Consider the following 10,662-nt stretch of genomic DNA (forward strand, 5'->3'; position numbering starts at 1 on the left):
GGATTCAAGTTCATTTATTAACTCTGTGTTGGCCAGGTAATGCAGGTGGCTAGAGGTCACGTGACTGTTCATAACCCCTGACTAAGGATGTGTCAAGCTCCAAGGTAAACACTATGGATCTATATAAATAAGATATGATTGCTCCTGCTCATGCTCCTGGGCTCACAGTTTGTTGAAGAGGAAAACCATTGAAACAAATAAGCACAATAGCATGTGAGAAGAATGAGAGTCTAGTAGCAGCACCTATAGGGTCCTCCAAGTAGAGAGTCAGGTGCAAGAGCCCAGGGAGAAAATACACAGGGAATTAGTAGACACAATGACAGGCCCAAGAGCTGAGAGAGGAGATCCTCATGAGTGAATCTTAGCACACACCACTGCATGGAACACACTCTCAACCGGCAGGAGACCATTCAGGAAATGAAGCAAGACCTGTCTACCAATATTTCCACGATTGTTTACTCAAGTAATCAGAAAAAATAAAATACAGATACATAGAAAGAAATATTAATACTTTTCGTTGAGGGCATTAACAAATTTTGGACTCGAAGTCTCCAGGCTATGTTTGTGAGTGCTGGGATATATAATTTGGATAGGTTTTTATTTATCCAGCCTCTAGTTAATGGCTGTAATGATGACCTACAAAGAAAATACAGAATCACTAATTAGTGGATGGAAAAGTAGTCAGGAAATACATGGGACTTTATTAAGTGCATAAGAATAATATTTTCAAGCTGACTAGGTAAACAATTACCTGCTTTACTGATTTTTTTAGGTCATATTTATAGTGACTATTGTATCGTTCCGAGAAAATCTGGGCTCAAAATAAAGAATAAAATAGTAAGAAATTTGACTTTAACACTAAATGAATTTCTTAAGTTCCATTATATATGTGCTCAACTTTTTTTTCTTATTAGGGAACACCTAACTATATTCAAAAATTATACATTCTGTTAAGGGCTTACTCTTAAAAAAATAACTTTGCTTCTAAGTTTGAACTTCCTATTAGGCTGATTTTAAAATAAAGAATGTAAAAGATAAAAATCTTTTCAATGAAAATAAATATATATATATATATATAAAGATTTTATTTATTTAATTGAGAGAGAGAAAGAGAACACAAACAGGAGAAGGGGTAGAGGGAGAAGGAGAAGCAGACTCCCCACTGAGCAGGGAGCCCAAACCTTTGCTGTTCCCAAGACTCTGGGGTCATAACCTGAGCTGAAGACAGATGCTTAACCAACTGAGCCACCTAGGTACCCCCAAACTATATTTTTTAAAAAATATTTTATTTATTTACTCATAGAGACACAGAGAGAGAGAGAGAGAGGCAGAGACACAGGCAGAGGGAGAAGCAGGCTCCATGCAGAGAGCCTGACGTGGGACTCTATCCAGGATCTCCAGGATCACGCCCTGGGCTGCAGACAGCACTAAACCGCTGCGCCACCGGGGCTGCCCCCAAACTGTATTTTAGAACATAAAGGAAAGAGAGTCTCCAAGCTAATTCTCTCAATGTCAGAGAAATTGGCTATACTTTTGAACTTTTTACAATGATCTTTGCACCTACCCTCCAAATGAGTTTGTGACCTATCTCCTTATTCCTGGTGGGTTTTGGTGAAACTGGACCCTGCTGGATGAATTTGCAAAGGGGATCCACTTCAGTAACTCTCATGTGAAAATCCCAGCCTTATATATCAAACTGAGTATGATATTTACCACACACATTCATTGTAAGACATGCTCAGGAATTCTGTAAAACTAAGGCAGGAATCCAAGCTATATGCCTATACAATGAACAGTATGAAGAGATTACAACATTCTGGGCCTTTGTTAAGTTTTGTGTCTATAATGCCTCATTGCTTATAGGCTCTATCTTTCTTCCTCAAAAACTAATCACTTCTCTTAAGAACCAAGCCAGTCCTAACATCATGTGATTTCACCTGAACAAACTATAATTTGGTATATAGCATAAATGTCAATTTTGTTAAGTTAAAGTCAGAAGGAGTAGGCTCAGAGGACCAGCATTTAAAATGCCTGTGTGAGGTTGGGGGTGGAGGGCACCTGGGTGGCCCAGTCAGTTAAGCATACAATTCTTGGTTTCTGCTATTTCCTGGTCTCAGTGTTGGGAGATCTTGCCCCAAGTCAGGCTTCCAGTTCAGTGGCAGTCTGCTTGAGACTTTTTCCCTCTCTTACTCCCCACTACCTGTACATGCACTCTCTCTCTGTCAAATACATACATACATACATACATACATACATACATACATACATACATAAAATCTTTAAAATGCCTGTGGGGTCATTGTGCTGTTTCCTGCTCAATGTAGAGCTCTGAAGCACACATTTTAGCAAGGTATGCTCAAGGAAGCTTGCGTCCCCAACAAACTAAAAGCTTCCATGGTCACTTAACGATGAAACATGGTAGAAGAATAAAGGATGGAATTAACACCATGAAAAATGTGCCTGGACTCTAAAGGGCAGAAATTAATAATGAGAAAGCAGGTGATCAATGAACAGTATGAAGAAGCAAGCTAGAATTTAAATTGGTGAGGAAAAACTGCTATAAACCATCAGGACAAGAAAAAGTGTGACGATAAATAACATAGACAATAAGTCAAACGGGCCCAATATAATCAAAGTTCATTCTACGTGTAGGTGTAAGTTAGAAAAGAAAATGGATTTTTCTTCCTTGTGATCACACCTCTCTCAAGGTGTAGCTGTTACTGCAGCTTTTTGAAACACAGAAAAGCTCTGCTTCATGATGAGATTAGTAGTTTACCATTGTGCCTTATCTGACTATTATTCTCTGAGAATAAAAAAGCTCATTAGCTCATGCTTGGAAATTCAACTCAGGTAGATACCATACACTCAATGTGATTTAGGAAGGTATTAAGGTAGAGGTTAATTGCAAGAATTAATATTTTGTGTTAATATGCAGTATCTCTATAACATGAGCCCAAAAGAGAAGTTATGATGATCTACTTACAAAGAGTAGCTTTTATTCCATCAATATTTTTCTCTTGTTTCCTCATGCTCCATTCTGTTCATGGTTTCCCATACATGTCTCTTGGTTTCCCTTCCAACTGAATCTCTTACTCCAAGTGCCTAGATTTGTTGTCAGCAAAATGTAATCAAATTCTGTCCCCTTAGGGTCCAAGTCTTACTGAAAGAATGCTCTCTTTTCTCAACCAGAAACAATCCCTCCTCCTAAGAACTCTCACAGTAATATCCTTACCAATCTTATGTTCTTTAATCAAGAACTTTGCTTTTGTCTTTAGGGCACAGTGATTTGGGTACCTGCCTTATCTTTCATACATTCATTTGTTTTGTGAATATTTCTGGAAAACCTCAATTCAAGGATAAACTATGGAATACTAAAATTTGATTTTAGATTCATACATATACTCAATGTGTTAATTACCTATTGATATGTAACAAATTATTTAAAAACCAAATGGTTCAAAGCAACAAGAATTTATGATCTCAGAGTTTCTATGGGGCAGGAACCCAGTTGTGGCTAGGATGGATGTTTCTGGCTCAGCATCCCTCATGAGGTTGTAGTCATCTCAAGGCTTAAATGGGCTGGTGAATGTGCTTCAGAACTCACTCAAACAGTTATTGGAAGACCATATTTCCTCACCATATAGGCTACTCCACAGGTGGCCTATGTGTCCCCATGTTATTATGGCTACTGGTGACCAAAGAGAGAAAGAAAGAGACCAAGATGGAGCCACGATCTTTTTGTAACTCAATCTTGGAAATGACATCTTCTCATTTCTTCCATATTCTATTTATTAGATAACCAACAAATTCATCACATACGCAGGGCGAGGGGATCACACAAGAACATGAACACCGTGAGACCAGGAGTATAAATTTAGAGACTGCCTACTGTGCCTAGTTGCCACACACAATAAATGTGTGACGAAAATATGTTTAGGATTCTTGAACCTGCAAGTTTATGGTTCTCATTGAATTTGGCTATGATAAAAAAAAATTTCAATCATCATTTCTTCTAATATTATGACCCCACTTTTTCATTAAAAAAAAAAGATTTTATTTATTTATTCATGAGAGAGAGGCAGAGACATAGGCAGAGGGAGAAGCAGGCTCCATGCAGGGAGCCCGATGTGGGATTTGATTCCAGGATCCCAGGATCACGCCCTGGGCTGAAGGCAGATGCTCAATCACTGAGTCACCCAGGCACCCCTCATTTTTGAACACTATGGATGTTTATACCTAATATACTCGTATATAGGATACATATATAATAATAGACACACAATGTGTGTGTGCGTGTGTGTGTGTGTGTGTGGCACCACGTAATGTCCCAGAGCTCACAAATGCTCTGCTCATTTTTTCTCTCTCTAGGCTTCTATTGTGTTTGTTTTTCATTTTGAAGAGTTTCTATTTCTATATGGTCAGGTTAATTAATTTTTCCCTGCAATATTTATCTGCTGTTAATTCTATCCAATATGTTTTTTAACAGACATTTTTCGTTTTGAAAATCTTCATATTGGTTCTTTGAATATCTTTTATTTTTCTTATCTACTCATTCTCTCTTCTTTGTTAAATGTAGAGAGTATATTGATAATATTATTTATCTTCCTTGTCTACTAAGTCTTATCATTTGTTTTGCTTCTGTTTTTTTTCTATTTATTAATTTTTCTATCTATCATGGATCTTTTTTCCTACTTCCCTGCCTGCCTTGTAAATCTTGATTAAATGCCATATAAAGTAAATTCTATGTTGAATTTTTTAAAATGATTATTCCTTTAAATATCTAGGGGCTTTTTTCTGCAATGCATTTAAGTTTGCTTGGAAATAGTTTGATTCTCTTGAGGGTTGTTCTTAAGCTTTGTTGGGTTGATACAGAATGATCGCTCATCTGGGATTAAACCCTCCAAGGATTCTAACCCTTGTATTAGGAAATCTTTCCTTATTGTCTTGTGGAAACTTGAACTATTTCTGGCTCTGTATGAACTTCATTCCACCTGCTTCTTCTGGTGGTTCTTTCCTGATCTTGTCAGTTTCCTGGTACACTCTCCTCTCCTTCTATCTCTCTCTATAGGTCTTTCCTCTGTATACTGCCCCTTCAGCACACACAAATTATGGCTACCTTGGCTTCCTTAATCTTTCCTTGAATAAGAGAAGTCATCAGGCTTTGCTGGGTCTCCCCATCCCCAGGCCATGGACTGGAAATTCTCCAGAGAGTAAGCTGGAACCATCACAAATCCTACACATTTATACCCCTTTTCTCTGGGATTGTAGTGTGGCACTGTTGTCTAATACCCAAAAAACACTGTTTTATATATATAGGTTATTTTTTGTTTTGTTTTTTTAGCTGGGGGAGGGTAAATATAGTTTCTTTTGTTTCATCATGACCAGAAGCTGATGTCACATCCTATAGATAAAATGATTCAATCTCAAACAAAACCCCTTGGTGACTTGCATAGCATGTATTCCATATGAAAAAAGAAACATAAATAAAAAATATTATTTTAAAGATCTTATTTATTTGAGAGAGAGAGAAAGAAAGCACAAGCAGTGGGAGGAGTAGAGGATGAGGGAGTAGCAGACTCCCCGCTGAGTGAGGAACCCCCCCCCACACATGGGGCTCTATCCCAGGACCCTGATATCATGACCTGAGCTGAAGGCAGGTGCTTAACTGACTGAGCCACCCAGTCACCCCTAAAAAATATCTTAATTATAGAGAAATATACTAGGACTCAGGATATCTGAGTTCATAACTTCATTCTTCATCAAATTATAGTGTCATTTTTCAGGCTGTCAATTTCCTGAAAAGAGATTGGACCAGATCAAAGGTTCTGAGTATTTCTACCCAAAAAATTCACTGTATTACTGCTATTATTTTCAATTTGGTTACAATAAATATCTTGCTGGCAGCTCTGATAAGGAGGTCTGGCCCTCTTACAATGTCATCAGCATGCAGGCAGAGGGCTCAAGACCATGACATCAACAGTGTTGATTCACTGAGTTGATCCAATTCTAGCTGAATGCAAAGAAGCAGCATCTGAGACCACCTATGCCATCTTATTCTGGGGAATAGTCTACTTGCATTAAGTATAACCGTTATGAGTCCAGTGCCTGAGTCTTTTTTTTTTTTAAGATTTTATTTATTTATTCAGGAGAGACACACAGAGAGAGGCAGAGACACAGGCAGAGGGAGAAGCAGGCTCCTCACAAGGAGCCCGATGTGGGACTTGATCCCGGACCCTGGGATCACACGTTGAACCAAAGGCAGATGCTCAACTGCTGAGCCACCCAGGTGTCCCAGTGCTTGAGTCTTAATCAGTCTCTGCCTCAGTACCAAATAGTGTCTTTGCACAAGTAGGAATGATATTTAAGACTTCACAGTACTCACCACTCTGAGTATTGGCCTTTTTAATATTAACTGAGCAAATTTCCAGGTCCCAGTGACACTTAGCAAAATTTCTAGGTCAGGACACTGCTCCTCATTCTCTTTGAGCTATCCCAGGTATATGCTGATTTTTCCTCAAGACACTTGGACAATAACTCATTGCATTCTAGGTTCATAGAACCTAAAGCAATTGGGAAATGAAGCCACCAAGCATGAAGTCACTGAGCAAATTTGCCTTCCAAGATAACTGGCAAGCAATCAAAGATATGACTCATGATCCAAAGCACCCTTACACATCTTTTATCTGCCAGCCTAACAAAGGGGCAAATGTATCATCAAAGGTTTCTATAAAAGTGGCAGGGTCTCTATTCCTGTAGTCAGGTGGGTAATTCCAAGATATCCTAATTATCTTTGACGAACAGTCTTCCTGTCCATCTCAAACTTAGCCCAGTAGCTCCTGTCCTATGGTTGACTTCATACTTTGAGAGCAATTTGCAGAATAAACAACATCAGTCATGTGAATTTCCACTTCAAATTAGCTCTGTGTCCTAAATTATCCATATGTCTCCATGGAATTATTATTCAAGTTGATTATTTCTTTTTCTATTTACCCAATGTAACCTATAATCAGAACAACAAGACTCCAAACTTGAGTCTGTAGAAGCATGCACTATATTTCAGTTGTTTTTTGACCCATGCTGGGGAAGTAGGACAGTCCTATTGAGAGCAAAAGCAATAAGCAAAGAAACAAATACAACAAATCTGGCATAAGATATAAGCTCTAGGTCAGCCATTTATTAGCTGGTGACTTGAAGCAGATCAATTTCCCTTCTATGTGAATTAGAGATATTGGGACACCTGAGTGGCTCAGCGGTTAAAGTGTCTGCCTTTGGCTCAGGGTGTAATCCCGGGGTCCTGGGATTGAATCCCACATTGGGCTCCCTGCATGGAACCTGCTTCTCCCTCTGCCTCTGTCTCTGGCTCTCCGTCTCTCTGTGTCTCTCATGAATAAATAAATAATTTTTTTAAAAGAAGAAATACTCTCTACACCCCGAGATTCATTTTTGGGTCATAAATATTTTGAATGTGCCTGAGCCAAAGTAGAATCCCTATGAATTGAATATTTGGATATAATAGTGATGATAGTGATGATGATGATAAGGCTCATTCCATGTAAATTCCTTAAATTCATTGGGTTTTTGCAACATTTTATTATGAAAAATTTCAAACATACAACAAACCTGTAAAACTTACCATGAAAATCTGTATACCTACCACTAGACATTCTCTTAGTTATCTATACAACTTTGTGTCTCTATATATCTACCAATATGTTAAAGTTTGGACGCATTTCAAAATAAACTGCAGGTATTTTTACTCTTCCCCTACACTCCCCCACCCCACCATGCAACTTTTAATTAGAGTTCTTTTCACTTTAACTAGATTCTTTTCTTTCAATATAAATTTTATGTACATTCAAGTATACAAATCTCAAGTGTAAATTCACTGAGGTTTGATTAATAAGTACATCTGGGCAACCAAGATATAGGACACTTTCTTTACCTTCCATACTTACTTCCTGTCTCTCCCCAGTCAATGCTTCCCTGTTTTGCACACACACACACACACACACACAGGCTACTCAGTTCTGACAGTTTGTTCATCACAGATTCATTCTACTTATTCTAGAACTTCAAATAAAGAGGCATCATATTTGTACTCTGTTGTGTAAAGGTTTTTTTTTTTTCTCCTCACAGTTTTTTGTTTTGTTTTGTTTTAATTCATGAGAGACACAGAGAGAGAGAGAGAGAGAGAGAGAGAGGCAGAGACACAGGCAGAAGGAGAAGCAGGCTCCATGCAGGGAGCCCGACGTGGGACTTGATGCTGGGTCTCCAGGATCATGCCCTGGACTGAAGGCGGCGCTAAACCACTGAGCCACCTGGGCTGCCCTCTCCTCACAGTTTTTAAGATTCATCTATTCTTCTCTGTATACCAGTGATTTGTCCTTTTGTTGCTGAGTAATATTCTGTTATAAGAATATGATATGTCACAGTTTATATAGTCTATTGACAGACACCTGAAAATTTCCAATTCAAGGCTATTATCAATAAAGTGCTATAAACATGTTTGAACAAAACTTTTTGTGGACATATGTGTTTCTTTATGAGGTTTTTAGTTCATAGGGGTTGGAGATTTTTCCCTTCTATTTTAGTCCCCAAATACCTACTGCAATGTTGAAAAGAGAATCTTGACATGCATGTGAATGAACACACATGCACACATATACACACATACACACACTTAGTAGGAAAGGCATTAAAAGAAGAGAATAAAAGTTGGCCAGTTATTTTGCTCCCTCCCCCAGAGAAGACCTTTCATAAACTAACAAGTATACAGATATCAGATTTTTTTTTCCGTCTGGGGAGGAGGGAATGCAGTCTTAATCTTGGAATGAACTGGGTGAACATTTTTCCCCCACTTTACTGAATATGATGATGCAGAATCATTGCTCACTAATAAATTTTATAAAAATAGTTGGCCTAGATAGACAAAGTCAAGAGATCAGCCTCTTGAGGCCATTACAGTCAGTGGCCCTGTACAAAATTTTAGGCACTTCAGGTCCAGAATGCTGCTCTCAGGTACACTGATAGTGGCCCATAGATTAAAAAGATTGTATTTTTAATCTTTTTTTAAGGGTTCTGTGTTCTAATGGACTGTTTAAAGTAGAAAGCTGCTCTGCTACCATCTATCCGGGCTTTGGGAGTTGGTGCCATGTATCAGGAGTTCTACAACAGAGGCTGGGAGACTAAGTCCTAATGCCTCCTCTTACATGCAGTCACCATGCCATGCTGGGAAAGCCTCTCAGTGACCCCTCATGGTATCAGCTTTCCAGTGGGGAAATGAAGGCAGGGGGCTGAATGATCATTACACTATTACGGTGACCAATGAAAGTAATTTTAGAATAATCATTCAAATAAAATAATTACACCTATCTTGTCTTCTTTTTCAAATTTCCTTGGGATTTCTGAGTCATCAAAAATTGAGAACTTTGCCCTAATTCTCCAGTGATTGCCATGGAAGTGTTATTTTTATTGAGTACCACTGTATGCTAGACCCAGCTTCCCGTGCAAATAACCCTCCCAGCCCCAAGGTCATGTAGCCAGTACATACTGAAATTTGAACCTAGATTGGTCTGAATCTAAAATGTGGTCTTAAACATTTCACATAGGCCTTTGGAGATAGTATGAGCTCTTCAACTATTTCGGGGAGTTAGCAGGCATGCATTAAGGATTACTAATGCTAATGATAAACCACCTCCGCTGAAAGCCTCCTGAGCATCCTTTAAATGGTAAAGAATGTTGTGTCTGTGTAGCCACAAAGTAGCTGCATTTCCTCCTAAGCAAAAACCCAGCTGAGTTCTGGGTCTTAATGGATAAGGCCACACAGCTGCCTCCCGCAGGCAAAATACTGCTGACTTTACACTGGAACTCTTCTCTACAGCTCTCTTAAGATATACAATAGGTAGACCAATGTCTCTAATTTCATCTCAGATTGCAAGACTTCTTCTTTCTAACTGCCCACATATTTGAAACCCAGTGTCAATTCTTTTTTATGAATATTTATTTATTATTAATTTTTAATATTTTATTTATTTATTTATGAGAGACATAGAGGGAGAAGCAGGGTCCCAGAAGGGAACCCAATGCGGTACTTGATCCCTGGACTCTGGGATCACACCCTGAGCCAAAGGCAGAAGCTTAACCACTGAGACACCCAGGTGCCCCTGGATTTATTTATATTTAAATCTAATGATTCCCCAAACTATTTTTCAACCTATAGAATACTTCTGCACAAGGAAATTAAGGTGTAATGGTAGGGACATATGTATAAACAGTAATTATATGCTGTGTGTTACACTGTATGTATGTTTGCACAAGAGCACAGAAAAAAAACTCTCAAATGGTATCTTTTCCATTGTCCAGCCCTACATAGATGCAAGAGACTTTTATTTTTCTAAAGATATTTTTAACTTGAATTACTTGTTAATTTTACATGCTTTTCTGACTTTTTTTGGAAGGGAACAATGAAATTCAGAGCAAAAAAGCAAAGATTTAAGAACATCATTGCTTAGATAACTTTATTTCATTTATTCAACCATCATCTTTGTCAGCTATAAATTCTCTTTGTAAACAATTCAATTTCAGCAAGCTACAAACATCCTTCCTCAGAATTATTTTTGAGCTTTTTAGATAACCTTTTTGTTGTAGTGTAATGCTAGATTG

This window comes from Canis lupus, chromosome 3 (assembly GCF_003254725.2).
Source record: "Canis lupus dingo isolate Sandy chromosome 3, ASM325472v2, whole genome shotgun sequence".
Taxonomy (NCBI): Eukaryota; Metazoa; Chordata; class Mammalia; order Carnivora; family Canidae; genus Canis; species Canis lupus.